Source organism: Engraulis encrasicolus, chromosome 19 (assembly GCF_034702125.1).
Source record: "Engraulis encrasicolus isolate BLACKSEA-1 chromosome 19, IST_EnEncr_1.0, whole genome shotgun sequence".
In the NCBI taxonomy this organism is placed as follows: Eukaryota; Metazoa; Chordata; class Actinopteri; order Clupeiformes; family Engraulidae; genus Engraulis; species Engraulis encrasicolus.
Window position 1 is genome coordinate 44616270 of NC_085875.1, and position 6000 is coordinate 44622269.

Genomic DNA, 6000 nt, shown 5'->3' on the forward strand with positions numbered 1-6000 from the left:
GGAAATTATTTATTACACAACAAATGTGCGACTCTTGAGCCCTAGGCTCTCACAGTGCATACAGCAGTGAGGATCTCTCATACACAGCAGTGATAATGAGCAGACGGTGCTTCAGAGTCCACCTGTGTGCTGTGTGCATGCCATGTATGGACATGGATTTACATGTAAATGGGCTGCATAAACAGTGCACTCACATGTGCTGTAAACGACACACACACACACACACACGCACGCACGCACGCACGCACGCACACACACACACGCACACACACACACGCACACACACGCACACAAGCTAGCACGCACGCAGCACACGCAACTCTAGCCATGACAGGGGATCCTGAGCAATTTCACGTCGTTGTCAGACAACTAGATTTCTATATCATATCTACACATCATCAATGTCTTCCTTCAAGGACTAAGCGCAGATAACATTAGGTCAGGGACTATTTAAGGTGACATAATCAGTGTGCGACGTGCAGTGTTTTTACAACATGGCACCTGTGTGAGAGGTGAAAATGCTGTCGATGTACAGTATGCAGGCATATTAATCTCTAGCCAAAGCCCTTACTCAGCGTCACATGTAAAGGTTCCCAACCAAACAAGGCTGTAAATTCACTCACTCTATTAGTGAGAGAGCAGGGCAACATACACTACTGATAAGGGTAAAGTAAAGACTACACTACAGACCCCTGGCTCTGATGACTGTTGTGGATTATTATCACCACTTCATTTAAGTGACATTGCTAATCGCAGTGTACTGTGGCAACTAGGGCCGTCAAAACTAATCGATGCGGCAAAGGATCGCGATCCAGGGCATTGACGATTCAGCATCGATTCGGCCACAAGCCGGATCGATCCTGTGTATTAATACATTTAAAATAATCATACCCGCACCTCCCATTTTGCCTCTCCGCCCTCCCTGTCTTTTCTTTCAATTTCAGTTGCGCGTGCATCACTACATCCAAAGGGTTGGTGCTGCCCACTCTCTCTCCACATGAATTTCATCGACCTCTAACCTATTCCGTGTCTCGTTCTCCGTTCTCCCAATACTCAACGTCTTTGAAAGCGTGACATTAAATCGGCATTGCGCGTCATACATATTTGAAACAAATAGGCTATGGGGACAGCACTGCTCGTGCTTATAAATCAACGTAGATCAATGATATTCATAGACCGTGCTCTCCACATTAATTTCACATAGGCCTACCTCTAACCTATTCCGTGTCTCGTTCTCCGTTCTCAATAATCATCGTCTTTGAAAGCGTGCCATTAAATCGGCATTCCGCGTCATACACGTTTGAAACACATAAGGGACAGCACCGCTCGTGCTTATAAATGGACGTGGATCAATGACCATATTCATAGACTGTGCCCTACATCTGCATGACATGCACCTATGATTGATTATGCAAAAAAGCTTCTGGATTCTTTGTCTTGGAGCACTTTTGTGTTCCCACCATTGAGAGTAAATAGAATGGTTCCCACCAATGTCAAAATCAAAGTTTCGCCCTTGGTGCCCATGCTTTTCAATGATGGGCGACATGTTTAATTTCCCCCGTTGTGAACGAATGGGATAACACGGCTTGGTTTCATTTTTCGAGTCGATCACACATGTAATAATTCGCAGGCGTTTTACTGCCATCTGGTTACTTTTCTTATAGCATCCATCTTAGGTCGAGAAACTGGCACCAAATATTTGCAAATTAAGATAGGCCTACCAACCTCCGAGACACTGAATAATAACACAAAGTAGCCTAGACCCATGCGTTTACAAAATATATATAGGCCTATTGTCCTTGATTTCCCTCGGGATTAATAAATGATAGCCTAGAACAGGTGATGCTGTTCATCACACGGTTCAGTTAAAACTCCCCGCGCTCGTGTTTGCATTAGAACTAGAGCTAAAATGCCACTTACGCCCCCCTCTGGCTCTAAGCCCTCGAAATGTAACCTCTAGCGCAGCTTTGCCGGTAGGAGGGGGGCGAGACTAACGAATGGCTGAAGTCAGGTCAGGTGTCTATACTGGTCGCGACGTGAAGGCATGCGGCAGTCAAATATTTGTTTGCATGGATCTACGTTGATTAAATCAAACAAGCTTCGTTGAAATAAGACAACTTCAGGTAAGACAATAATGGGTTAAGCGCCAAGGTAGGCTTTGTAGGTTTTTTGTATTATGCGTTGTTCTCCCATGAATCCTTTTTAACGCATTGGTGCAGCAACCAACTTTGGCAAATCGCATTGAACTAACAAGCTCGTGAAATGCACGTATGTGGTGGTTAGCCCTGCGCAGTGGCTATTCAGAAGATAGGCTAGGCTACATATTCTGGGCCAGTGTGTAGGCTATATCGCCTACAGTAGGTTGCCGATTTCAGGACATAGTCAAGTAGGGCCCAAGTTATTTGACAACTGTTCAGTTCCTCCCTCCCGCCCCGACCCCTAAATATTTTACCTAGCTGCTCCCGAAAAATTGCCCCTTTCGTGGCATGCAGCATCTAAAGTTTGACAATCCTTCATCACATTAATTGAATAGCCAATATGCACGCAGTGATCCCCGGCCGTTTCCACATGTCTCCCCAAGTTTCACCCTTGCCAAAGCGGAACCATAGCCTATCGACGAGAAGGCTGGCTGTTTAAAAATGAATCTGTTTCGGACAAGGATGGGGCCGCGCGTCTTGGTCGTGACAGTTGTCTTGGATATGGAGGAGGTATAGAATGTGTTAGTAATCTATGGGAGGAGGGCATTGAGGTCGATTTGGATAAGGTGGTTGACAAACGAATTACTGTTGGCTGCGGTTGCGCCCACACAGTCGCCTCTTTCTTTTTCTTTAATTGCACATTACAATAATATTAATGCTTGAGCTCAGCCCTTGTGGGGTGCGAATGTTGTGAACAATAGCAGACAATTAGGCTAGACGTTTGTAACATCAAGCATAGCGTATGGGTAGAGGACCTCGACATAACCCCGTCACAAACTTGTGCTCCGTCCCTGCGCATCGCAATGCATCGTTGAATCGGATCGGATCGGATCGAATCGAATCGTTACCCTCCGGATCGTAATTGGATTGAATCGTGAGATCATTGACGATCCACACCACTAGTGGCAACATATTGTAAGCAGTCTACATACATAAGAGTGTCATGTAACCGTCATAAGAATGACATGACCCATTTCAGGTACATTAATGACACATTATTTATGACATGATGACACCCAAGCAGTCAACTTGACTTCAAATAAAAAGTTAATCACTATGTTTACACAATGTTTTTAATTCTGAATGAATAATTCTGAATTAAATAGTTCTGTCGAGTTTATTTTGATGATCAAAAAATGAGAATAAATTCTCTGACTAAGGCACTCCAAATTAAAATGTCTTTATTGATACGACAGGTCCTACATGGACATATTAAAAACAAGGCCCACGCGTAGCGGCATGAGTGCCTTCTTCAGGGCAGAGTTTATTTTGATCTTTCCTTTAATTCCATATTAAGAGGTGTTTACATGACGTTTTCAAAGCGGAATTAAGCTTTATTCATAGTTGAAGTCAGTCAATTCCGAATTAAATGTCTCATGTAAACGTAGCAGAAGTTACTTTCAAATACAGTGTTACTGTTGCGATATGCGATATGTTTTTATTTTTTTATATTCTTACACTTAAAAATGTTAATTAGGAGCAGTAGATAGAGGAGAAAGCAAAAAAAAGAGCCTGGTCTTCTTAAATGGCAGCCCAGTGGCTTTCTCTCTGCGAGTCATTACGGGGGGAATGTTGGAAGGCTACATCTGGCCTGGCATAGGCTGATAGAAATGGCACAGGCTGCCTTCAGCTGGAGCAAACTACTGGCAAGAGACTGATACAATAAACTGAGAAGAGAGAGAGAGAGAGAGAGAGAGAGAGAGAGAGAGAGAGAGAGAGAGAGAGAGAGATGAAATGCAAAGAAAACAAGGAAGAGGAAGAGAGCGGAAGAGACATGAGAGGGCCACAGAGGTTCAAGGCAGATCATCAAAGGGAGGGCAGGGAAATGAGAAGCTGAATAGAGGAGAGAGAGAAAGGGAGATGGTAAGAGAGAGAGAAAGGGAGATGGCAAGAGAGAGAAAGAGGGGGACCGATACAGGAAGTCTGACACACAAGCCACACAGACAGCAGCCTGTCTGCCTGTTTGCAGCCTGTCGCCCACAGGTCAACGCAGACAGTTTTGATTTTTGCTCGATCACTAGGTCTGCGCTATGTTCGTCACAATGTTAGGGGCAGCGAGATGATTGTTCAAACTGACTTCAATACAAGGAGTTAACTTTATGTGTCTGTTGCTTTGTAGCTACACAGCTACACAGACTCGAGGACAATGAAAATGAAACATTTAATAAATGTCAACCTGTATTTTTGATTTCACTAGCAGCCACCGCGGTTGTTTGGAACAAGGAAGTGGCTCATTGTCGAGAACAGGTCGCACTAAGTGGAATGCTTCTATGGAAAACACTGTTCAACTGTCCCGATATAACTTCAGTGTCGTAACTTGCAATTGCACATGTTGTCTTTCGTCATTCGTGTAAATAAATGAAGCTACAAAGCACGGGCAACTTATTTAATGAACATCTCACAGTCCATAGCCCGGTGAAGGTTAGAACAAGGAAGTAGCCGTTTGTTCTCGAGCACAGATGGCTCTGGTCGAGAGGACCAATCACAGCGGCTCCTTCTGCCGTTAACTGCGTAGCTGTCTGCGGGCAGTCACATTTTCAGAGGTGCACACCAAGTGAAAAAATAACTGTGTGGCTGTCTGCATCATTGCGCAGACAAGTTGGTTTCTGAGCATACACCAGGCTAAACGCGATCACATTCAGCACTCAAGCTGGACAAGCATGTACACAGGATGCATTAGTTAGAAGTGGGGCTTTGAACCGTTATTTTTTTCCAAACGTTCCGTTCCGAACAGAAACAGAATTATAACGTTTCTGGTTATCAGTTCCACCAATAAATTGACGTTCCCGAACCGGTTAGAACAAAAAAATATTGTTCCCGGAACGGTTAATTTCGTTCCTGTCAGCTGATTACTCCCCATAGGCCTAACTGACGTTAATTAACCAAGAAAGACGGAAGTGCAAATGAGCCAAACAGTTTATCCAAGCGGATGAAATGAATATCCTCCAAAATTTTGTCATTCAGGGACGACCTAAGCAGAGAAGCGGAGAATAAACCTCAATGATGAAAATGCGCGCTCCACCCTGACTTGGGTCACGGGGAGCGCTATGATGGACATTGTGAGTTTGTGATTTGAAGCGGCCATGGATGCCCAATAACGTAGAATATTCTCGGTGCGCTTCACACGCGCTTCTCTGCAATGTCTTACAATGATGCAATGGAAACTCTGTCCTTCGTATGACAGTGGTTTCTCTTATTTAAGATGTGGAGTGGAGACTTTGTAATCCACAGCTCTCTCTCCATTCAGTCAGAGAATGTCCGATGTCGCACAGGACGTGAACCTCAGCCGTCATGGTAACGTGCGCAGGAAAATAATTTATGTTTTTTTTTATTTAACTTTTTTTGTTGTTTGAGGAACGGTATTAACCGGTATTAACCGGTTACCATTATTTTAAAATATGTGTTCCCGTTCCAGAACATAAAAAATAATAAAGTTTCCGGTTTCGTTTCTGTTCCCTGTGAAATACAAAAAGTTCCTGGTTTTCGTTTTCGTTCCTTGAACCGGTTCAAAGCCCTGGTTAGAAGGGATAAAGTGTGTATGTGTATGTATATATGTGTTTATGTGGATGAAGTCATTTTGTCAAAAATAATTGTATTGTTCTATTCCAAAGTATTGTTCTGTTCCATTTTAAGAAGCTGCACTGTAACCGTGTGTGTGTGTGTGTGTGTGTGTGTGTGTGTGTGTGTGTGTGTGTGTGTGTGTGTGTGTGTGTACAAAGAGTTGAAGTGAATGTGAAAAGCTGGGGCATTCAATCTCCAGGTTAAAGCACACACATAACACAAGTAAGGAAAAGACAGGTCA

General features: G+C 43.7%; 1 protein-coding gene across 2 annotated transcripts in view; it reads right to left on the reverse strand.

Annotated features, from left to right (window-relative positions):
• Positions 1 to 6000, reverse strand: part of LOC134435505 (palmitoyltransferase ZDHHC14-like) — a 109885-nt gene that overhangs the window by 25262 nt on the left and 78623 nt on the right. The gene's annotated exons all lie outside the window — the stretch shown is intronic.